The following is a 25,123-nucleotide window of genomic DNA, read 5'->3' on the forward strand; positions in this document are numbered from 1 at the left end:
CAGCTACCTCACCTCGCCGGATCCTCAGCTGGTCTTGCTTCCTCAGACTGGAGGCCTCTGAGTCCTCATCCAGAATGGGTCTCAGCTGAATTGTGCTGCTAGAAGCCTGAAAGCTTAACCAGCCAAATGTTTAACCAGGCCAAATGCCTCTAGTTTCTGGTCCTCACGCCTTATATACCTTTCTGCTTTCTACCATCACACCCTGGGATTAAAGGCTCACTCCCTGGGATTATAGGCATGTGTCACCATGCCTGTCTCTTTCCAATGTGGCCTTGAACTCACAGAGATCCCAGATGGATTTCTGCCTCTGGAATGCTAAGATTAAAGGTGTGAGTGTCACCATTTTCTAGCTTCTGTATCTAGTGGCTATCCTCTGATCCCAGATAAATTTATTAGGGTACACAATATTTTGGGGAACACAATACCACCACAATTATCATTTTACATGGGTAAATCTTAAATTACAAATTTAATATGCCAGAGCAAGGTAAATTCCTGTGTATAGAAGCACTGATGTTTAACTTTAATATTTACCAAATACCTTATTTATTAAATATATGTTGTCATGTATTTACATTCTCTAAAAACATGGTGTTGAACACTTGGTAAAGACATAAGTACTTAGGTGTAAATCTCTGTTAGCTTTTGTTAACCTGAATGTATCTTTATGACCGTAGTAAAAGATTGTTTCGAGTCATGTGGCTACCCATGAGGTCTCCAGCAAAAATGGAGGAAAGCCATTTGGTTGCTGCTTAAAGCATGTTTTTCTGAACAATAATTACTTGTGCACATTCGCACAGTTGGATCCATATTACATACACATACATCGTACACTCATATATATAGTTAAGCCCAAGCCACATACGTGTCCACACACACACACACACACACACACACACACACACACACACATTTTTTTTTTGGTTAGGATGCTGCCCTCACTCTTGCACATGTGCACTTCGGGTCTTGCATTTTACGTCCCTGAAAAAAGAAATTGAAGAAGATGTCAGAAAATGGAAAGATCTCCCATGCTCATGGATAGGCAGGATTAACATAGTAAAAATGGCAATCATACCAAAAGATATCTACATACCAACACAATTCTTCACAGACCTGGAAAGAATAATACTCAACTTCATATGGAAAAACAAAAAACCCAGGATAGCCAAAAGAATCCTATACAATAAAACAACCTCTGGAGGCATCACGATCCCTGACTTCAAGCTCTACTATGGAGCTACAGTAATAAAAACAGCTTGGTATTGGCATAAAAACCGACATGTGGACCAATGTTATTGAACTGAAGACCCTGACATTAATCCACACACCTATGAACATACAATTTTTGACAAAGAAGCCAAAAGTGTACAATGGGAAAAAGAAAGCATCTTCAACAAATGGTGCTGGCATAACTGGATATCAACATGTAGAAGGCTGCAAATTGATCCATATCTGTCACCGTGCACAAAACTTAAGTCCAAGTGGATCAAGGACCTCAACATAAATCCAACTACTCTGAACCTGCTAGAAGAGAAAGTAGGAAGTAGTCTTGAACGCATTGGCATAGGAGATAACTTCGTAAATATAACACCAGTAGCACAGGCACTGAGACAAACAATCAATCAATGGGGCCTCTTGAAACTGAGAAACTTTTATAGAGCAAAGGATATGGTCAACAAGGCAAAACGACAGCCTACACAATGGGAAAAGTGTGAGACCAAAATGAGCCATCTTAGAAATAAGACCAAAATGCTTTCACCCTAAAATTAAGGCCTAAGATTTCTCCTTTTGAGAACAGGCCAGAAGTTACTGAGACCAGTCAGTTCAGATTACAGAAACCAGGAAGTGTAAAAGTACAGAGTCACAAGGTAGTCAGGAGGTAATGGCTGCCGGACTATGGAATGTCCTCTCCCTGGCCCCCTAGGCAACTGCTTGACCATAGAATGTCCCAACCCTAGTTTCCATAGTGACTGTGTAATCACCAGATGCCCCCATCTGGGGGCAGCCAATGAAAAATGGTGGTGGGCAACTACTTCCTTAGAAGGAAAACTGAATTGTGATTTCTGGAATTCCTAGACACAAGCCAATCAGAATTGTACCCGTACTAGCACCCCTAAATGATGTAACCTTGTGACTTTTCCCTTTAAAAACTGAGCTTGCAGACAGGTGGGCGCTTCCTCCAGCCTCCACTGCGTTGGATGCATTGGACGAAGTCCCTGCCTAGGCTTGTATTGCTTTTGGATATCCAGAATTAAACCTTGCTTTTGCATTCCGGCATGCTCGTCTTTGGTGGTCTCTCTGGGGGTCACGATCTGGGCACAACAAAAGGTCTTCACCAACCCCACATCTGACAGAGAACTGATATCCAGAATATATAAGGAACTCAAGAAATTACATATCAAAAAGACCAACAGTCCAATTAAGAAATGGGCTATAGAACTAAACAGAGAATTCTCAACAGAGGAAACTCAAATGGCTGAAAGACATTTAAGGAATTGCTCAACATGCTTAATCATCAGGGAAATGCAAATCCAAACAACTCTGAGATACCACCTTATGCAACAACAGTTAGTCCTTTATTTCTCTGTTAAGTTTCGATTTGGGAAATCTGTCCAGTGGTAAGTGGGGTGTTGAGATCTCCCATTATTAATGTGTGGGGTTTTATATGTGGTTTGGCTGTTTGAATCCTGGGGCTTATGCAGGGTCGCTTGGCTCGGCCTGGGAGGAGGGGACTGGACCTTCCTGGCCTGGGTCTACCAGGTTAATTTGAGTCCTCCTGGAGGCTTTGCCCTGGAGAGGGTGGGAATGGGGTTGGACAGGGGGGAGGGGAGGGGAATGGAGGGGGAAAACAAAGGAATCCGTGGCTGATATGTAGAACTGAATTGTATTGTAACATAAAATAGCTTTGGATTAGTCCCTGTACTCTCTGAGTCCTATTTACTTTCACAGACCTCGATCTTTACCGGCAGTGCAGTACGACAGTTTTGCGATTAGTTGGTGTGCCTTACGGCTCCACTTTCCTGCCTGACGGCTTCCTAGGCATCTTGGGATATTCCCATGAGAGAAGGCCAATTCCTACATATCGGCAACAGCTCGCCCGGTTTACAACAGCGCTTGTTAGAGGTCTGTATGTCTTTGGGGGCCATTCTCACATCTAAATACCCCATAACGGCAACAGCTCGCCCGGTTTATAGCAGTGCTTGTTAGAGGTCTGTATGTCTTTGGGGGCTATTCTCACATCTAAATACCCCATAACGGCAACAGTTCGACTGGTTTACAGCAGCGCTTGTTAGAGGTCTGTATGTCTTTGGGGGCCATTCTCACATCTAAATGTCCCCTGGTCTGTGTTTTGAATGTCTTTAGCCACATTTTGGTCTAAACATTTGATTCTGTCCTAGAGTTCTACCTTAAGAAGAACTTAGAGTGCACCCTTCGGGCTGGGGAATAAGAGCACTGAAAGTCCTGACTGGCACCCATTATGCCTCCCCGTGTGAGCATGATCTGGGGGAAATACCCAGATAAGTGCAAAGTTCCTGAGAATTCTTGTCTCCTTCTCCTGCCCCTTGCAGCAAGAGTTAGAAGGTCTTTATGTAATGTGGTTGCATCTAAGAAACCCTCGTTGCAACCGTGATCTAGTAGGACAGGTGGGGTCCAAGAGTCACAAGACATAAGCAAGTGTGTTTGGAGTCTCGAGAACATCCAAAGCTCTGGAGTCGGTTGTGTCTTCTAGTGGAGTAGACACATTTTGGTCTTGTTTGTTTGCTTGCTTTCAGATCTCTGAAGACAGTTGGGATTTTGACTGTTTAGGTTGTTTTAAGTATTTTGTTCACTTTGGGAACTTTCTAAGTGTAAGAAAATGAGGCAGAGAAGTAGACAGACTGGATATGTACGGGCTGAGGATGCTTTATTATAAAGGGGAGGGGCTTCAAACTATTGGCCATCTATGGGGAGAGAGCATTTAGAGGAGCTAGGGGAAAGGTTTATCTACATATGTGTGGGTAGCCACCAGGAAGGTGAGGCTATTTGTGGCTGTGAGTTGTTTTTGGTGCCTAGGAGTTTTGTTTCTGCAGGTGGAATGGAATGGTCAGGCTTGGGCTAAACAATTCTTTATGGGTAGGAGCTCTTATTGTTTTTGTTGTTCTAGATGATACAGTTTTTCCTTTTTTAAATTTCATTTATTTTGTATTGGGGCTGTGGGGTCAGAGTGCACATGTCAGGTGTCATGCCTGGTGAGCTCTGAGGAAAACTTGAATGAGTTGATTCTCCCCTTCCATTAACTGGGTTCTGGGAGTTGAACTCAGGTTGTCACTCTTGGTGGTAATTACTATTAATTCCTGACCCATCTCAATGTACCTACAATGTATATTATAGCCCGTCAAAAACACCTGTCATATATTTCCTCAGGAAAGCAAATAGACTAAACATTTATGGATGGATGGGATTTTTGGAATGCGAGGATCAAGTGGGGAGAGGGAATTGAGATAAGGATGAGTGAGGAAATAAAGGAGAGATAGCTAAAATTAAGGATCATTGGAGGAGTTGTAGGGAAGCCTAACACAGTAGAAGTATCCTAAAAAACATGTGTATGTGTATTTGTACCTATATATACATATATATGTAACAGATGGGAACATAGCCTGTGGTGGTTTGAATGAGAATAGCCCCCATGGGCGCATTGGTTATTTGCCAGGGAGTGGCACTATTTGAAAAGACTAGGAGGTGTGGCCTTGTTGGAGAAAGCGGGTCACTGGTGACTGGCTTTGAGGATTGAAAAGCCCATGTCAGTACGTGTGTGTGTGTGTGTGTGTGTGTCCGTCCCCATCCATCCATGTTGTGTCATCACAGCTGTAGACTGAAGTTTCTCTAGTCTTGCCCAGACCCTAAGGTCATGGGCAGAGCAAATACCACTACACACAGCAACAGAACAGCATCTAAGACACAGAAGAGACTCCTAGCCAGATAGTACCCAAGAGAGGACCCTGGAATACTCAGCCCTAAATAAGATTCCTCCATCAAATCCATCCCCTGCGAGCTCAGGGAACCCCATGGAAGAGGAGGCAGAAAGAATGTAAGAGCCAGAGGGGCTGGAGGAAACCAAGAATACAAGGTTCTCTAAATTACATGCTCACAGAGGATGAAACAGGTGCTTTGAAGGAACTGTTTGGGACTGATCAGGAGATGTAGCCTCATGGAGGAGGCATGTCACCCAGATGTGCGCTCTCAGCTGTTCTTGTAGCCATGTCTTTACTGCACCAGGGACTCCAATCCTCTAAACTGCATACATAGAATGAAAAATAAAACACGTAGAGGGAGGCTGTGAGTTGGTCCCAGCCAGCTACATAGAATGGAGGCAGAAATGGTTCCTGGCACTTCTGTCTCCAACTGTTTTTTTCCCTTTTTTTTTTTTTTTTCCAGACACGAAGGGCGGGTGCAACGTTGTGGTGGGTATAGAAGGATCTCTACTGCCATCATGAGGAGATGGGTCCTGTTCATTCTGTCCCATTAAAACGTCCTTCTCATGAGACCTAGAGGGGGGAAGAACAAGGCACAGAGGGAACTGTAAGAAGCTCCCAGCTGTGGCTCCTTGCATTCTCCAAAGACCCAGACCCTAAGATCCTGCAAATTGATTTCTAGTCTATAGATTACCACCACCGGAAGAATGACGGACTTAGAGGGGACGGACCCGCACGGGCTAGCTGAGAAGAACAAGAAAAAAATCCCAAAGGGAAACTCCCACAGAAAAGGAACGGAACCACAATCATTTTCATTTCTTTGAGTCCCTACACGTAGATGGTTTAGATTAGTCCGTGTACTCTCTTGAGTCTTGTTTACTTTCACAGACCTCGATCTTTGCCGGCAGTGCAGTACGACAGTTTTGCGATTAGTTGGTGTGCCTTACGGCTCCACTTTCCTGCCTGACGGCTTCCTAGGCATCTTGGGATATTCCCATGAGAGAAGGCTGATTCCTACATATCGGCAACAGCTCGCCCGGTTTACAGCAGTGCTTGTTAGAGGTCTGTATGTCTTTGGGGGCCATTCTCACATCTAAATACCCCATAACGGCAACAGCTCGCCCGGTTTACAGCAGTGCTTGTTAGAGGTCTGTATGTCTTTGGGGGCCATTCTCACATCTAAATACCCCATAACGGCAACAGCTCGCCCGGTTTACAGCAGTGCTTGTTAGAGGTCTGTATGTCTTTGGGGGCCATTCTCACATCTAAATGTCCCCTGGTCTGTGTTTTGAATGTCTTTAGCCACATTTTGGTCTAAACATTTGATTCTGTCCTAGAGTTCTACCTTAAGAAGAACTTAGAGTGCACCCTTCGGGCTGGGGAATAAGAGCACTGAAAGTCCTGACTGGCACCCATTATGCCTCCCCGTGTGAGCATGATCTGGGGGAAATACCCAGATAAGTGCAAAGTTCCTGAGAATTCTTGTCTCCTTCTCCTGCCCCTTGCAGCAAGAGTTAGAAGGTCTTTATGTAATGTGGTTGCATCTAAGAAACCCTCGTTGCAACCGTGATCTAGTAGGACAGGTGGGGTCCAAGAGTCACAAGACATAAGCAAGTGTGTTTGGAGTCTCAAGAACATCCAAAGCTTTGGAGTCGGTTGTGTCTTCTAGTGGAGTAGACACATTTTGGTCTTATTTGTTTGCTTGCTTTCAGATCTCTGAGGACAGTTTGGATTTTGACTCTTTAGTTTGTTTTCTTGTAAGTATTTTGTTCACTTTGGGAACTTTCTAAGTGTAAGAAAAATGAGGCAGAGAAGTAGATAGATTGGATATGAACGGGCTGAGGATGCTTTATTGTACAGGGGAGGGGCTTCAAACTATTGACCATCTATGGGGAGAGAGCATTTAGAGGAGCTAGGGGAAAGGTTTATCTACATATGTGTGGGTAGCCACCAGGAAGGTGAGGCTATTTGTGGCTGTGAGTTGTTTTTGGTGCCTAGGAGTTTTGTTTCTGCAGGTGGAATGGAATGGTCAGGCTTGGGCTAAACAGTTCTTTATGGGTAGGAGCTCTTGTTGTTTTTTTTGTTCTAGATGATATAGTTTTTCCTTTTTTAAATTTCATTTATTTTGTGTTGGGGCTGTGAGGTCAGAGTGTACATGTCAGGTGTCATGTATGGTGAACTCTGAGGAAAACTTGAATGAGTTGATTTTCCCCTTCCATTAACTGGGTTCAGGAGTTGAACTCAGGTCGTCACTCTTGGTGGTAATTACTATTAATTCCTGACCCATCTCAATGTACCTCAATGTGTATTATAGCCTGTCAAAAATACCTGTCACATATTTCCTCAGGAAATCAAATAGACTAAACATTTATGGATGGATGCGTGTTCAGAATGGGAGGATCAAGTGGGGAGAGGGAAGTGAGATAAGGATGAGTGAGGAAATACAGGAGAGATAGCTAAAATTAAGGATCATTGGAGGAGTTGTAGGAAAGCCTAATACAGTAGAAGTATCCTAAAAACATGTGTATGTGTATTTGTACCTATATATACATATATATGTAACAGATGGGAACATAGCCTGTGGTGGTTTGAATGAGAATAGCCCCCATGGGCGCATTGGTTGTTTGCCAGGGAGTGGTACTATTTGAAAAGACTAGGAGGTGTGGCCTTGTTGGAGGAAGAGAGTCACTGGAGACTGTCATTGAGGATTCAAAAGCCTGTAGATATAACCAACAGTCTTATTAAATAAGAAACACAGAACCAATGTAAAGGAGAAAGCCAAGAGGTCAGAGCTTAGAGCTAAAATCTTACCCTTTCTTTGGTGCTCCTAGCTCTCCGAAAGAGAGCTATTTCCTGTGTGTATGAATTAAATAGTCTTTCTGTTCTGCCTTCTCATTGGTTGTAAACCCAAACGCATGACTGCCTCGTCACCGCCTGTAAGTACAGCCCTCTAGGTCTTAAAGGCATATGTCTCCAATGCTGGCTGTATCCCTGAACACACAGAGATCTATGGGGTTAAAAGCAAGCGCCACCACCGCCATGCTCTTTCTATGGCTCTAATAGCTCTGACACCCGGGCAACTTTATTTATTAACATACAATTAAAATCACATTTCAGTACAAATAAAATGCCACCATATTTCCCCTTTTCTATTTTAATAAAAAGAAAAAAAGCAAAAGGTTATAACTAACAAAAAAAACTATATACAAAAGCACAAAACTATATACAATTTATACAAGTAATAAGTACCTAAACAATATCTAGTCAATTTGTATTTGACAAATCAGAGAAAATAATTCCATTATCTATCCTATTTTGGTAAGTCCAAAGTATCTAATTCACTTTCTATCCTAGTTAATCTTCAACTATAACTAACCTTCAACTATAACTAACTAATCTTCAACTCCCTCAGAGACCCAGAAGGAAATAATATTAGCTAACTAAAATGAAAACAGGAAGTGCATGCAAGCAACTTCCAAAAAATTTGTGAGTTGACAGAAACAGCCAGCTGCCTGGACAGTCACCTGAGGTTTCTCCACAGTGTTGACCCATCGTCTTCAGCCTATAGACTTAGGGTATCTGACAGACTCATTTGTGAAGTAGGATATACACAAGGTCAACAGTTAAACCTCACATTGGGTGAAAGCAGTCCATGTACCAGAAACACCTGAATTCCACTAGTGTCATGTCATGATTCAGGATTTTAAATTCTGGAAATTTTTGATGGTTTTTTAAATCTGCTATCCATTCTTCTTGGCTGTGTATATATGGCTTCATCTCAGCATCCCCTTCTTCTCCACATCCCTCTATTAAATGCCAATCTACTATTGAGAGGCGTGAGCTTAGTTACTCTTCAAGAATAACTGTTTCAGCTGCTGTTGCATTGCACAACAGAAGCCATCGGCCCACTGCCTGTTCAGCTGCCTTCGAGGAAAAGGGCACTGTACCTTTTCCGGATTGCGAAGGCCACTTCAGGGATGGTGCCATATTGTCCTGGCCTCAGAAGATGCCTTTTGATAAAGCCATAACCACACTTGTTTTGGCAAGAATCAGTAGTCCTTTGTTTAATGTTCTGTCTGTCCAATTTGTCCTGTTGATTCGAGGATACTTTGTTGTCCGGTGGCTAACTTTTGCCATAGTGAAAGTTAACTCCATATGCAGTTTCTTCAATGCCTATATTTTCTCTGAAGGAGATTGGTACTGCCAGGAGCCGATATGTCTCAGAAAAATTTCTAAGTTATTAAAACATTTTAAATGCCATGTTCTGTAGATCTCTGAAGGGTTTGAAGATGACCTGTCCAAAATATATCTGCTCAATTTTTAAAACATATCTAATATGACTACAAGTTCTATTGTAATGTCTAACTACTAACTTTCATTTCTTTATATCCTAATAGTTGGTAATAATAATATTCAAAGATCAGAAAATTGCATTACATTGTTAAATGACTGGTATAAATAAATTAGAAATATACATACAGCATTTTCTAACAATATCAATTTCAAATTTGTATACAATATAAAACAATCCAATCCAATGTAAAGTATTTAAAACTAATAATTGTCTCTTTCTTTTCTTTCTTTTTTTTTAAACAAGAACCTTAAATCTAATCTCCTTTGCTTAGCCTTTTTCTTGACCCTTGACAACAACCTGTAACCAACCCCCCTAAACAATGAAAATTATCCCAGACCCAAAATCCATTATAAAGACCAAAAAACCACCTGCCCCACACCACCTCTTTGGGAATGTGGGCATCGCATTCTTAAAATTGCTTCCTGCTGGATATGGGCAAAGTTTTCTTCATCCTGAAAGAAAAATTTTAGGTTAATTGTCAAATTCTAGGAAAGGTAACTATATCCTTCATTATCCAGTCTGTGTATAATGCCAAAGTTCAGGGTTTATCTCAAGTCCTTATTCAAGTAGTCTTTGAGACTGGATCATCTCAGCTACTCATCTCAAAATTGCTCTGAGCACCTTGTAGTTCAAAGTTGATCTGTAGATGATGTTTGTCAGCCTAGTGATATTATTATTGTCCATGTGGAATTGTTGTTGTTTTGGGGCCCCATCTTCTTCCTGGAGACTTCAGTTGATGTTAGGCCTGGCCGTGATTTCCTGCAGAAAACTGATAAGAGACTTGAACACAAAGACATATATATGCAGCTAGTTGAAGCCTTTTTTCTAGAATTAGTTAGTACTCTATGTGACCATTCATATCTTAACAAAGTTTAAAATGTATATATATCTATATATCTATATTAATCTTGTAAATTTTGAAATAAAATTCATAGTTTAAGAAAAGTTTAAGCCAGGGCAGTGGTGGCGCACGCCTTTAATCCCAGCCCCTCTGGGAGTTTCCCAAAGACTGAGGCAAAGGATTACCCTGTCTGTCCTTTGTTGATCTACATTCGTTGGTCCAGTGTTTTCCCTTACCATACCCTCTATATACTCCAGAAGGAAGGGGCATTCTGTTGCCATTGTTCCTTGAAGAAACATTGTTTCTAGGAATGACCTGTAAACAGGTCATTTTCAAATGTCCTTGCTTTCCACATCCAAAACATCTAACATTCCTCAAACCTTTTGAAATTGCTTCTCCTACCCACATATCATTATGCTCATGAGCCTCAACATTAACTGTGTCTCTAATCCAATCTTCCAAAGGTGCAGATCTTGCCTTTAATGGCCTTATTATTCTTTTGTGTGCTGCACTCACATTCTCAAAGGCCAAAGATTCAATTATTATCTTACTAGCTTCTGAATCTGAGACCATTCTCTTTACTGCTGAAGCCAGTCTTTGTAAAAAATCTGTGAAAGATTCTTTTGCGCCTTGCATAACCATTGTAAATGACTCAGGTTTTTTTCCTGGTTCCTCAACTCTGTCCCATTCATTCAAGGCTGCCGTTCGACATAAAATTAGGGTTTGGACATCCTATAAACTTTTTGTTTGTACTGAAACATATTGGTGAGATAAGGATGAGTGAGGAAATACAGGAGAGATAGCTAAAATTAAGGACCATTGGAGTAGTTGTAGGGAAGCCTAACACAGTAGAAGTATCCTAAAAAACATGTGTATTTGTACCTATATATACATATATATGTAACAGATGGGAACATAGCCTGTGGTGGTTTGAATGAGAATAGCCCCCATGGGCGCATTGGTTGTTTGCCAGGGAGTGGCACTATTTGAAAAGACTAGGAGGTGTGGCCTTGTTGGAGAAAGCGGGTCACTGGTGACTGGCTTTGAGGATTGAAAAGCCCATGCCAGTACGTGTGTGTGTGTGTGTGTGTGTGTGTGTGTGTGTGTGTGTGTGTGTCCGTCCCCATCCGTCCATGTTGTGTCGTCACAGCTGTAGACTGAAGTTTCTCTAGTCTTGCCCAGACCCTAAGGTCATGGGCAGAGCAAATACCACTACACACAGCAACAGAACAGCATCTAAGACACAGAAGAGACTCCTAGCCAGATAGTACCCAAAGAGAGGGACCCTGGAATACTCAGCCCTAAATAAGATTCCTCCATCAAATCCATCCCCTGCGAGCTCAGGGAACCCCATGGAAGAGGAGGCAGAAAGAATGTAAGAGCCAGAGGGGCTGGAGGAAACCAAGAATACAAGGTTCTCTAAATTACATGCTCACAGAGGATGAAACAGGTGCTTTGAAGGAACTGTTTGGGACTGATCAGGAGATGTAGCCTCATGGAGGAGGCATGTCACCCAGATGTGCGCTCTCAGCTGTTCTTGTAGCCATGTCTTTACTGCACCAGGGACTCCAATCCTCTAAACTGCATACATAGAATGAAAAATAAAACACGTAGAGGGAGGCTGTGAGTTGGTCCCAGCCAGCTACATAGAATGGAGGCAGAAATGGTTCCTGGCACTTCTGTCTCCAACTGTTTTTTTCCCTTTTTTTTTTTTTTCCAGACACGAAGGGCGGGTGCAACGTTGTGGTGGGTATAGAAGGATCTCTACTGCCATCATGAGGAGATGGGTCCTGTTCATTCTGTCCCATTAAAACGTCCTTCTCATGAGACCTAGAGGGGGGAAGAACAAGGCACAGAGGGAACTGTAAGAAGCTCCCAGCTGTGGCTCCTTGCATTCTCCAAAGACCCAGACCCTAAGATCCTGCAAATTGATTTCTAGTCTATAGATTACCACCACCGGAAGAATGACGGACTTAGAGGGACGGACCCGCACGGGCTAGCTGAGAAGAACAAGAAAAAAATCCCAAAGGGAAACTCCCACAGAAAAGGAACGGAACCACAATCATTTTCATTTCTTTGAGTCCCTACACGTAGATGGTTTAGATTAGTCCGTGTACTCTCTTGAGTCTTGTTTACTTTCACAGACCTCGATCTTTGCCGGCAGTGCAGTACGACAGTTTTGCGATTAGTTGGTGTGCCTTACGGCTCCACTTTCCTGCCTGACGGCTTCCTAGGCATCTTGGGATATTCCCATGAGAGAAGGCTGATTCCTACATATCGGCAACAGCTCGCCCGGTTTACAGCAGTGCTTGTTAGAGGTCTGTATGTCTTTGGGGGCCATTCTCACATCTAAATACCCCATAACGGCAACAGCTCGCCCGGTTTACAGCAGTGCTTGTTAGAGGTCTGTATGTCTTTGGGGGCCATTCTCACATCTAAATACCCCATAACGGCAACAGCTCGCCCGGTTTACAGCAGTGCTTGTTAGAGGTCTGTATGTCTTTGGGGCCATTCTCACATCTAAATGTCCCCTGGTCTGTGTTTTGAATGTCTTTAGCCACATTTTGGTCTAAACATTTGATTCTGTCCTAGAGTTCTACCTTAAGAAGAACTTAGAGTGCACCCTTCGGGCTGGGGAATAAGAGCACTGAAAGTCCTGACTGGCACCCATTATGCCTCCCCGTGTGAGCATGATCTGGGGGAAATACCCAGATAAGTGCAAAGTTCCTGAGAATTCTTGTCTCCTTCTCCTGCCCCTTGCAGCAAGAGTTAGAAGGTCTTTATGTAATGTGGTTGCATCTAAGAAACCCTCGTTGCAACCGTGATCTAGTAGGACAGGTGGGGTCCAAGAGTCACAAGACATAAGCAAGTGTGTTTGGAGTCTCAAGAACATCCAAAGCTCTCGAGTCGGTTATATCTTCTAGTGGAGTAGACACATTTTGGTCATGTTTCTTTGCTTCATGATAAAGGTCCTAGAGAGATCAGGAATACAAGGAACATACCGAAACATAGTAAAGGCAATGTATAGCAAGCTGTCAGCCAACATCAAATTAAATGGAGAGAAACTGAAAGCAATTCCCCTAAAATGAGGAACAAGACAATGCTGTGTGCTCTCCCCATATTTATTCAATATAGTACTTGAAGTTTTAGCTAGAGCAATAAGACAACAAAAGGAGATCAAGGGGATACAAATTGGAAAGTAAGAAATCAAACTTTCACTATTTGTAGATGACATGATAGTATACATAAGTGACCCAAAAAATTTCACCAGGGAACTCCTACAGCTGATAAACTCCTACAGTAATGTGGAAGGATACAAGATTAACTCAAAAAAATTAGTAGCCCTCCTATATGCAAATGGCATTTGGGCTGAGAAAGTAATTAGAGAAACATCACCCTTTACAATACCCACAAATAATATAAAATATCTTGGGATAACTCTAACTTAGCAAGTGGAGGACCTGTATGATTAGAACTTTAAGTCTCTGAAGAAAGAAATTGAAGAAGATATCAGAAAATGGAATGATCTCCCATGCTCATGGATAGGTAGGATTAACATAATAAAATTGGCAATCTTACCAAAAGCGATCTACAGATTCAATGCAATCCCCATCAAAATCCCCACACAATTCTTCACAGATCTGGAAAGACCAACACTCAACTTCATATGGAAAAACAGAAAACCCAGAATAGCTAAAGGAATCTTGTACAACAAAACAACCTCTGTAGGTATCACGATCTATGGTGCTATTTTAATTGTACTGAAATGTGATTTTATTTGTATTTTTAATAAATAAAGTTGCTTGGGGTTAAGAACTAATAGTAAGCCATAACAGAAACTGGGTGGTCGTGGTGTCTGCCTTTAATTCCAGCTCTTGGGAGGCAGAGCTAGGTGGATCTCTGTGTGGTCAAGGATACAGCCAGCATGGAGACACACGCCTTTAATCTCAATACCAATCATAGAAGACCTGGAGGTCTGTACAGACAGGCAGTGACGAGTACGTCATGTGGTTGGGTTTACAACCAATGAGAAGGCAGAATAGAAAGTCTATAAAAAAAGACAAACAGACAGGAAGTATCTCTCTTGCTGAGGAAGATAGCAACAGCAGTGAAGGGTAAGGTTTTTAGCTCTTAGCTATGGCTCTGACCTCTTGGGCTTTCATCTTTGCATTGGCTCTGTTTCTTATTTAATAAGACGGTTACATCTACAACGATCCCTGACTTCAACCTTTACTATAGAGCTACAGTAATAAAAACAGCTTGGTACTGGCATAAAAACCAACATGTGGACCAGTGGAATCGAACTGAAGGCGCTGACATTAATAAGCACAGGTATGAACACCTAATTTTTGACAAGGAAGCCAAAAGTGTACAATGGAAAAAAGAAAGTATCATCAACAAATTGTGCTGGCATAACTGGATGTCAACATGTAGAAGATTGCAAATAGATACATATCTCTCACTATGCACAAAACTTAAGTCTAAGTGGATCAAAGACCTCAACCTAAATCCAATTACTCTGAACCTGATAGAAGAGAAATTAGGAAATAGTCTTGAACGGATTAGTATCAAAGACCACTTCCTAAATGTAACAGACACTGAGAGCAACAATTAATAAATGGAACCTCTTGAAACCGAGAAGCTTTTGTAGGGCAAAGACATGGTCAATAATACAAAAAGACAGCCTACGGAATGGAAAAAGATCTTCTCCAACCCCACACTGACAGAGGTCTGATCTCCAGAATATATAAAGAACTTAAGAAACTAGACATTAAAATACCTAACAGTCCAATTAAAAAATGGGGTACAGATCTAAACAGAATACTCAACAGAAGAATCTCAAATGGCTGAAAGACATTTAAGGAATTGCTCAACATCCTTAGTCATCAGGGAAATGCAAATCAAAATGACTCTGAGATACCATCTTACACCTATCAGAATGGCTAAAATGAAAAACACTGAAGACAGCTTATGTTGGAGAGGATATGGAGCAAAGGGGAACACTACCACATTGTTGGCGGGAATGCAAACTTTTACAGCCACTTTGGAAATCAATATGGTGGTTTCTCAGAAAATTGGGAATCAATCTTCCTCAAGACCCAGCTATACCACCCTTGGGCATATACCCAAGGAATGCTCAATCTTACCACAAGGACACAAGCTCGACTGTGTTCATAGCAACACTATTTGTAATAGCCAGAACCTGGAAACAGCCTTGACACCCCTCAAATAAAGAATGGATAAAGAAAATGTGGTACATATACATAGTGGAGTACTACTCAGCAGAGGAAAAAAAATAACATCATGAGGTTTGCAGGCAAATGGATGGAACGACAAAATATCATCCTGAGTGTGGTAACCCAGACTCAGAAAAACAAACATAGTATGTACTCACTCATAAGTGGATAGTAGATGTGGAACGAGCAATAACCAGACTGCAACCCACAGCTCCAGCGAGACTGGCTGGTAGAGAAGACCCTGGGAGGACACAGGGATTGTCCAGTGAGGGAGGGGTGGGTGGGATCTACATGAGCAAGCTGGGGGTGATGGAGGGTAAGGGACGGGGGAATGAGAGCTTAGGGTGGTGGGAGGTTGGAGCTGGGTCAGGAGCAGAGTGGGAGAGCAGGGAAGGAGATACTGTGATGGGTGAAGGCACAATGGGAATAAGGATAGACAGGGTATTGGGGAGGTCCCCAGGAATCCACAAAGATGACTCCACCATAAACTACTCGCAGTGGTTGAGAGGGTGCATGAGCTAACCTACTCTGGTGATCAGATGGCTGAATGCCCTAGCTGACATAGAACCCTCGTCCAGTGACTGATGGAAGCAGATGCAGAGATCCATGGCCGGGTCCCAGGCAGAGAGCCAGGCTTCCAGTCGATGAGAGAGTGGAGGGATTCTCTTAGTAAGAGATATCAGGCAACTAGCCAAACTAGTAGAAGTGCATGAACTGTGGACCAGTGGCAGAGGAGACCCTGTGGTACTGGATTAGGCCCTATGGATAAGGGAGACAGTTGTTTGGCTTGAACTGTTTAGGGGACCCCCAGGCAGGGAATCGGGACCTGTCCCGAGTGCATGAGGTGGCTTTTTGGAGCCCATTGCCTATGGTCGGACACTTTATGCAGCCTTGGTGCAGGGAGGAGGGGCTTGGACCTGTCTCAACTGAATGTACCAGGCTGTGCTGACTCCCCGTGGGAGACTTTGCCTTTGAGAGAGTGGGAGTGGAGGGTGGGTTGAGGGGGAGGGCTGAGGGGTGGGAGGAAGGAGGACAGGGGAATCTGTGGTTGATATGTAAAATGAATGGAAAAATCTCTTAATTAAAAAAAAGGAAAAAAATGTGTGCTTTTCCCAATGCATGTGCCAGTCAAAGTAGGGCGTTATGTAGCTTTCAGAGTGTTACCTTGGATGTCAGCTTCCCTCCAGTCATACAAGGCCTAGTGACAAGGTCAGATGCAGGAAAGGATGCCTAAGGTACTAGCAAACTGAATCTGGATGAGAATCAAGTCACTGGTGTGATTCACTGTTCTCTGGGCCCTGAGGTGCCAGCATTTTCTTTACCTTTCTAGGCCTGTATTCAGAAGACAATGAAGTATTGTGAGAAAGCTCTGGTGAGAGAATGCTGCTGGCTGAAGAAGGGGGCAAATGGAAGACCTGGCTGTAAGGCTATTGTGTTCCTTAAGAGTAAGGTACCTGATTAAGGTGAGTGCTTTAAAGCTCTCTTGCTTTTGTTTCATTTTTCCTTTTCCTTTGGTGCCAGAATTCCAATGCTGGCTCTTGCCCAGGACATTTGCCATTACTGTCAACCAGAAACCAAAAGCTAAAGTCTAAGAGTAGAAGCAAAAAGACAAGGTAGCCAGTTACTTGAGTCTGCGTAACTACCAATGGCAGTTTTGTTTTGTTCAGATTGGAAAGGTGGGAACGCTGAGCCTGCTCACAAAACTCCTTGGCTTTTCTCAGAACACTGCCATTGTGCAGAGATAGTTTCATAAATTCCTTGTGCCTAGTCTTACTGTAACTTGTTCAGTTGATATCCCTGGGAGAACTGCTCTTTTCTGAAGGGAAATGGAGGGGTAGAAGTTAGATATGGAGGAAAGGGATGTGGGGGAAGGGACTGAAAGGAGTGGAGGAAGGGGAAACTAGTCGGGATGTAATGTATGAGATAATAATAACAACAGTATTATTATATAACTATAACATTATTGTTGTTACTATTTCCTTGGCCCAGAGTTTTTCTTCCTGCTAGCCCTAGCGCCTTAGGGGAAGGAAGGGTCTGGATGGGGTCAAATGGGTCCAGAACCAAGCCTGGCCTCCCAACTCTTCTCTCTGTCGACAGACGAGTCAAGTACCATTGCAGTGTCTTTTAAGCCTAGTGACCAAGGGGCCAGACCAAATGCACAGCTCTCCTCACTTCAGGAGCAGGAAATGGAAGGATAGTGGTGATGATACTAACCTTCCTGGAGTATCTAGCTGCTAGCAGATGCAAAGGAAAGGAGAGCTCAGAGTGGGGAGGGGGACTGGAGAGCCATTAAGAAAGCTCTTTCAGAGGACCCATATACAGCAACTCACAACTGCCTGTAACCCCAGCTCCGGAGGATCCAATGCCCTTTTCTGCCTTCTGTGGGCACTTGCACTCACCTGCACGTGCCACATACATACATATAATATCACAACAACCCCCTGACACACACTCATACCCCAAATCAAAGCAAAGCAATGAATTGATTTTTTTTTTTTAATTTCCTGTGGAAAGGTGAGGAGCAAGGTCTATGCCCTCTCTCCTTGTGGCTGTTGTCTGCTTTAGTTGTGTGTTCTCAACGGACTGCTTCATGTGACGGTTGTTCATTCCAGTGCTAGCAAATGTACTGTTTCTTCTGCAGCAGCCATGTGCACTGCACTCAGAAGACAGGAGTGGATTAAAGTGCTTAGCATACTGTCAATCAACCCGAAGCCCTCTATTCTGTGTGACAAGGGACTGGAACAGGAAACAAGGGCCCCAGAGCACCTGCACTAGTGTTTAACAGGGTTCCTCTGCACTTGTTCACCGTGGGTCCCGCCATACAATGTCCTGTGCCACTGTGTCCCTACACCAGCCCGTCCACTCTAGGTACCTCACTAGGTCTGAAACAAGAAAGCACCACAGTCTGTGTCTCTCCTAGGGCCTTAGAAGTCAAAAAAGCCCACATAAGAAGCTCCAGTCATTCCTCTGCTATTGCTAGGAATCATGGGAAGGAAGTTTAATGGTGCCAGGAGTTTGGAAGTTCTTTCTTCGTGATGGCAGTAGTGTTCCAGAAACGTGTGCATTGTGATCGCTTTTCTCTAGCCTTTCATATCTGTCCTGGTTGGGCGTGGGTGAGTGCCACACAGATACAAAGGCACCAGGGAATATGGCTGCTTTAAGTGTTGTCCAATAACTATGAGTTCAACATTATTTCATTTGTAGCCCCCACCCCCACCCCTGGATGAAACCTCAATCCATAAGTTAGGTCTTTTCTTCCTGGAAGTGAAATTTATAGGGGACTTTGCATTCAAGTATGACTCTCCACTCTTTTAGCCTGTCCATTTGTTTTCCGTAATAGTTAAGTTCATTCATAGGACACATTCGGTGAAGACTGGAAAAGGAAGCAGTTGCTTGAAGCCTGAAGATCACCATGTAATCCAAAGACCCCCCTTTTCTTAATTCACGTTTTATTTTTAAAATTTTAAATTGTACTTATTAGGCTAGTATGAGGAAGAGTGGGTGTGTTTGTGCACAGAGCATGCCATTTGTGCTGTCAGAGGACTATTTTCCAGAGTTAGTTCTCCCCTTCCACCCTTGTGTGGGTTCGGTTGTCAAACTCAGATGGTCAGGCTTGCATGGCAAGTGCTTTAACAGTCATACCATCTTGCCTGGCCCAGTGTAAACTTTTCCAATTAGTATAGACAGTATTATGTTTCCTTATGGCTTTTTCAGTTTTTTGTTGGCTCCTCTGCATCCTTTTGAATGCCCCTCCCCCTCTAATAGCCTCCTTCGATTCTCATGCCAGCTCAAAAATTGGGATTATAAACATCTGCCATCAAGCTAGACTGATTTTGTTTCCCATGCCTGCCTCCAACTCCCATTTCAACATCCCAAATGCGAGGATTAGAGGCCTCTCCCTCCATGTGGTCTCTGACCTGGCACCTCCTCCATAACAAGCAGGATTCCCCTCTCCTAGATCTGTATTAAACTGGTTGGAGAGAAGAGCGACACAGCTGTCAGAATTTCTACACAGGTCACTCAAGGTTTGTCTCATTTGTTCATTGTTTAACACGAGAACATTCTCAAATGGTGTGAAATATTTCCTTCAATATCATAGGCTCTGTGTATTTACTTGTGTGTGATTTATCTCTTTGGTATGGTACTTGACACATTTTCAATAGCACATCAAAGAATAGTGTTGGTTTAGGATTCAGAACATGTCAGTGTCTTAAAGTTTCTATTGCTGTGATGAAACACTATGACCAAAAGCAAGATGGGGGGAAGGGTTTATTTTATTTGGCTTACACTTCCATATCATACTCCATCTATAAAAGAAGTCAGGGCAGGAAAAAAAAAAAGAAGTCAGGGCAGGATCCTGAAGGCAGGAGCTGATGCAGAGATCATGGAGGGGTGCTGTTTACTTGCTCGCTCTTCATGACTTTCTCAGTTTGCTGTCTTATAGAACTCAGGAGCACCAGCCTAGAGGTGGCATCACACAGTGGGATAGGCGCTTGCCTATGACCTCAGACATTTTTCTCAATTTTCCTTCCCTCCTCTCAGATGACTTTAGCTAGTGTCAAGTTGACATAAAACTATCCAGGACATCAGTGCACTAATCATGAAGAAAAGCAGCACCAAAAACCCTTCCAAAGGAATGCATAATGTAGACTGAATATGCTTGTTGCTCTTGGACCAGACACAGTTAGGTTCCCAGCACCCATGTTAGGAGGCTCCCAGACCCCTGTAACTCCAGCTCAAGGGGGAACTGATGCACTCTTCTATCCTGGGTGAACATACACATACACACAAATAAAATGAGTTATTTTAAAAAAAACTATTCACTTTTTGGATTGTTCCTGTGGGTGTCTTTCTGTTATGGGAAACTTGAGGAGCCCCACCTAGATTATCACATGCTACCAGGGAACTTGGGCCCCCTCTTAAGGTTCTTAGTCTCATTAATAAAATAATTTAAGAAATGGCTCTGGAGGACAATTGACTTAAGGGCAATTTTATCAATTTAAAAGAAATTCCCCAGGATGGTCAAGGTATAAAGCTCTCAGCTGCCCAAAGAAAGAAGATTAAAAAGGGAGAAAACCATGTTGTGCTGTTTATAGAATCCATATGATGGACAAATAGCCATGTACAAGGGAGAGTTGTCTTTCTGAGTCAAGCAGGAGACGTTGGCCGAGCTGTATAGCATAGATGTGAGTCCAAAAGCTACCACACCACGGGTGGGCTTTCTACGAAGGAAAAGCACACTATCTCAATTAAGGGACAAGCATTACTCTCCTCTTTATTGGGTTTTTTGATGAATCAGCCTTCCTAAGTGCTGCCCTCTATCAGGCAACTGACAAGTCCAGCCAGACCAATGCGCATACATTGAGTAATGAATGTAACATCATTCATTCTGAAGAGGTAATCCTAATATCATTTAAGAGATGGACCAAAATTGGGAAATTGATACAACCTATTTTTGCCATAAAAATATAGAGATCCAATTCTAAAGCTGTTCACCACAAGGGATTACTGTCTTACTGTCTCATATATCCTCCAGGCAAAGGTGCTCATGTAGGAGGAGATAACAGAACATTTTTGCTGGGGAGCCAGACATTCCTGGAACTGTTCTTTCAACGTTCTTGCCTCTAAATTACCTAGCCAACTACTATCACCTGGTCTCACCATTTCCTTTCTAGGAGATAACTAGTTGAGGGTTAAAGAATTTTGACATCATTTTGGGGGCTTTGGGTGTTGTGGTTGGTGGATCTATATAAGTAAGAGACCTCAAAAGTATATCAATTAATTCATTTGTATAGTAGCGAGGTATAGTGAGGAAATCCTCCACTGGAGCTGGGAGACAAGAATTAAAGGCAAAAGAGTTGGGGGCGGGGTGTGGAGAGATGGCTTAGTGGTTAACACTGGCTGCTCTTGCAGGGGATTTGATTCCCAGCACCAACATGGCAGTTCACAACTGTCTATAACTCCAGTCTCATGGGATCTGACACCCTCTTCTGGCTTCTGCAGAAGACAAAAGACACACAGACAAAACACCCATACACATAAAAACGTAAAATAAATTTAACTTTAAAAAAAGGAGAGAGAAGGGAAATTGCAGATCTCTGAGCAGGGGAATGATTCTTTCCCACCAGAAGCAGGCATGAATTTTTATAACAGCTCAGCATTATAAGCCCCAGGCAGAACACCAGAAGCCAGAACAAAAAAAGCCTGTCTAAAAATAAAAATGTTCAAGTCAATCTCCATTATAAAGCCTCCATAGGCTCACAAGAGCACCCATCCTTTGGGTTCCTCAGGTCTTTCCCCCCAGTCCCATTCTCCAAGGCCTGACTTGAGTGATGAATCCAGGATCTGCTTTCAGGTACTTTGATAGCTGTTGGAAAGGCTTAAATCCTAGTGTGAGGTCCCCCTCAGCTGGCTTCTAGAGCAGAAGATATTTAACGAGTGTATGATTTTTAGGTTAGAATAGTGGGTCTGTCTCTCAACGGTAAGTTCCCATGTAGGTGCTGCAGTGTTGAAATTGACCTAAAGTTTCAAGACCTGTGTCTATGCAGCCTTTTCCTTATCAAGAAAAAAACATTAGTCAGAAATGGTTTTCTAACAAATGCCTAACATAGACCTAAGTAATGTCTGGTGAATATGATCCATATATATCCTATACATAATTATATATATAATCAAAAGTTAAAATTTATGTGTGTAATTTTTAAATTATATGTATATATAATTTTTAACCTTTGATTATACTCTCCTACTACTTTAAGACCATGCAGGTGGCCTCAAATAGCTTGCTTTTTACTGTCAAAGCCAGTTGAATGTCTGGTCCTCAGGGGTCATTTGTGCTTGGGAGGAGGGCCCTTCTTTGTCCCTTTTCTTTCATTTATTAGTTGTGCTATTTCTTGCACGTAAGTCACAAGGCATTGCTGACAACATTCTTTTGAAGCATTGAGGGCATTCTCTTTGTATCAACTCTTCTGTTCATAAAATGTACAAATGCTATTGTCCCCTGGTTAGAGTCCACCCTGTGCAGTCTCCATAGCTTCTCTGATCAGGAAGACAGTGACTTGCCAGAGTTGTAGGACCTTTGAAGGCAAGGCCCAAAATGCAGTCCCATTTAATCCCTCTATTCACATTAGTATAGGCTTCTAAGTATGGTTATTAAAAACCCAGGTCAGTTACACCAGTCTGGTATCTTTTAACTTTTGTGTAACATTAAATAAAGTTTGGCAAAAGTCAATCACTTTTAAATAAGTCTTGCGTAGACTATTTTGATTGTTTATGTTAGTCCTTGTGAAGGTTACCAAATGCATATCTTCAACTTAAGAGAATGCTATTGATCTAAACAGGACATTGGACATTAGAAATTTTAATCTTACATGTATCATCACTATTCCTCATCTTTACCATACTTTCTATAACCTACTCAGACCTTTTGTGATTTCTTCAGGCTTTCCACTGTCTTTTATCTTTTCCAGTTTGGAAACATCCACTGATCTTAACTAAGGACAAAGTTTCCATATCCTTTTAATATTTCATTATCTCTTCTACTTATTAGTTCCCTTTTATTTCTTTCCTTATATCACAGTAACATCTTATTAAATGATGGTTTAATCCAAGCTATATGCATTGAATAATGTGATAAATTAAGATTACCTGTATACATTGTTGACAATGAGGCTTTGTAAATTCCCAGGCAAGCCTCATAGAAAACACAAGACAAAGGTCTCTTTATATTCTGTATGGTCCAGAAAATGCTTTACCATACCTGTGCCTTTGGTTTTCTATGAGTGTGGGTACCATGCAGGTAGATAACAAACCATCATCAAATCAATGTTTAGAACATCCTTAAGAAATCAGCTGAAGTAGGCCTGTTAAAACTGTGATGCTGGTGTTACTGACTGAGGATTTCCAGATGAAGTCCTCTATGGGATGAGTATCCTATTACCTGTGTTCATTACAGATGTCTTCCTGTTAGAGAATAAACAAAAGAAACCTCTGTTTCTATTGGAGATGTATTGGAAATAAATTGACTCTGAGCTGTTGCTAGGGCACAGTCCCTTTACTCTTGGGCTGTTTTGTTGTTCTCCTTTTCCCTGAACCACATGTCTAGACTAACCCAGGATAGGAGGTTTAGAAGCATACTTTCAGACAAACATGCTTGGGTCTCAAGTAGAAAGGCCAAGTCCCACTTCCGGACCCATCTTCTCAGTGAGCTTAAGCAGCGCATGATAATACAACAATACAGTATATACAGAAAAGATACTTGTTCCCCTATAAAATGCTTGCTTTTTCTAAGTATCAAAGAAAGAATGCAATGGTGTATGATGGACAAAAGGGGTTCATTGATGACAGATTGAACCCAAATCCCCTGTCCTAGTAACTGGTACAGATTTGTCTGATGAGTCTTAACCATCTCTTGAGTCATACTTTGTGAATGGGGATTGACAAGAGACAGAAAATATTTTTCCCTTCAGAATGATAGAGAACACTTGGTTTTGAAGGCTCACTCTCTGGTGTCTTTAAAACTTATATAGCGGTATGGAAGCCCACACCATGATCAAGGAAGGATCACAACAATGCAAGTATTTGTTCTCTAGCCTTGTCTAAATTGAGATCCTTCCTGGAAGACTCTGGAGTGAACAACCACATGAAAGTCTGTCCCCACAATCAGTGTGCCTCCAGTAACATGAAAAATTTAACATTGGGCTCCCCATGCCTTCTCCTTAACGTCCTAAGGGAAATGGATGCCAGTTATACCTTGGTGTGGAAAATGAATGTGCAGAGCCCAAAAAGGGGCATTGGTTCCTCTCAATTTGAAGATGACAAAAACCCATGGAAAGACAAATTCAGGCTCACATGGGCAGTTCTTCCAGGTTCAGCCCCTTGAAGCATGATTTAGCAGGCTTTTAACTAACATCTCTGTGCTAAGCCAGAGGGCTATGTTATTGCAGTGGTGTAGAAACAGCAAGCATGGATCAGTTCTGGAAGTCGTACAGCACGAGAAGGAGTGTCTGGGATGGTCTCAGGTGCGTGCGCTCAATTGTCTGGAGAGTTGAACAAGAACTGTGCTTCTTGTAGATTCAGATGTGTGGGAAAGCTCTTCATAGTGTAAACAGGGTTTGACAGGAGAGGCTGAAAGAAGAATATTGGTATCAAACAGTAATAAAAAGGAACATTTGGATTTGTGAGGTTTTTGCTAGAGATGTCTTAAAACACTGACAAACTAGCCAAAGCCTGAGGCTGAGGAAATGCTCCTCAGGGATACACAGCTAGATCATGTCTCTCAAAACAAAAACAGAAAACAAAGCTGCTCTCTGGGCTTTAAAACACATCAACAAGGCCAAAATGAACTGTAACTATATGTCCTGGCTTCCTTTTCTTGGTCAAGTTTTTTCAGACAGCAAGGGATGGTCTAGAGATATACTGACACATGAGGCAATGCTTCAAGTTCTTTCCATGGAGCTTATTCAAAAGGGAATGACTGGCCTTAAAGGTTTTAGAAGGTGACTGGGCTCCAAGCTGGGCCAACATGTCATTTCCAAAGGAGTCAGGAGAGGCTAGACACTAATGATGCTTCAGTCTAGACCCTGAATCTAGGAGCAGCCTGGAAAGATGAACCTTGGACAAAAATACTGATACAGGAAGGCATTAGGACCACCAACTGGGATCTTCAAGTTTGGAAAGACCAAAGAGCTCCTTCTAGAGATAAATGCACTTTCCTGGGGATCTTTGTCTACTGCTCAGT

General features: G+C 42.4%; 2 long non-coding RNA genes across 3 annotated transcripts in view; one reads left to right on the forward strand and one right to left on the reverse strand.

Moving 5' to 3' along the window:
* The first annotated feature begins 2,970 nt into the window (after positions 1–2,970).
* The window catches only part of LOC114710170, a 103,335-nt gene continuing 81,182 nt past the window's right edge, over positions 2,971–25,123 (forward strand). Inside the window, exons 1-2 of the long non-coding RNA XR_005089947.1 lie at positions 2,971–3,123; positions 16,715–16,847. This is a non-coding gene — a long non-coding RNA (uncharacterized LOC114710170). The remainder of the gene's footprint in view (positions 3,124–16,714; positions 16,848–25,123) is intronic.
* LOC114710169 overlaps positions 21,406–25,123 on the reverse strand; it is an 85,236-nt gene continuing 81,518 nt past the window's right edge. For both annotated transcript variants that reach the window (XR_005089934.1, XR_005089932.1), the window contains one exon: positions 21,406–24,510. This is a non-coding gene — a long non-coding RNA (uncharacterized LOC114710169). The remainder of the gene's footprint in view (positions 24,511–25,123) is intronic.

This window comes from Peromyscus leucopus, chromosome X, assembly GCF_004664715.2.
Source record: "Peromyscus leucopus breed LL Stock chromosome X, UCI_PerLeu_2.1, whole genome shotgun sequence".
Taxonomy (NCBI): Eukaryota; Metazoa; Chordata; class Mammalia; order Rodentia; family Cricetidae; genus Peromyscus; species Peromyscus leucopus.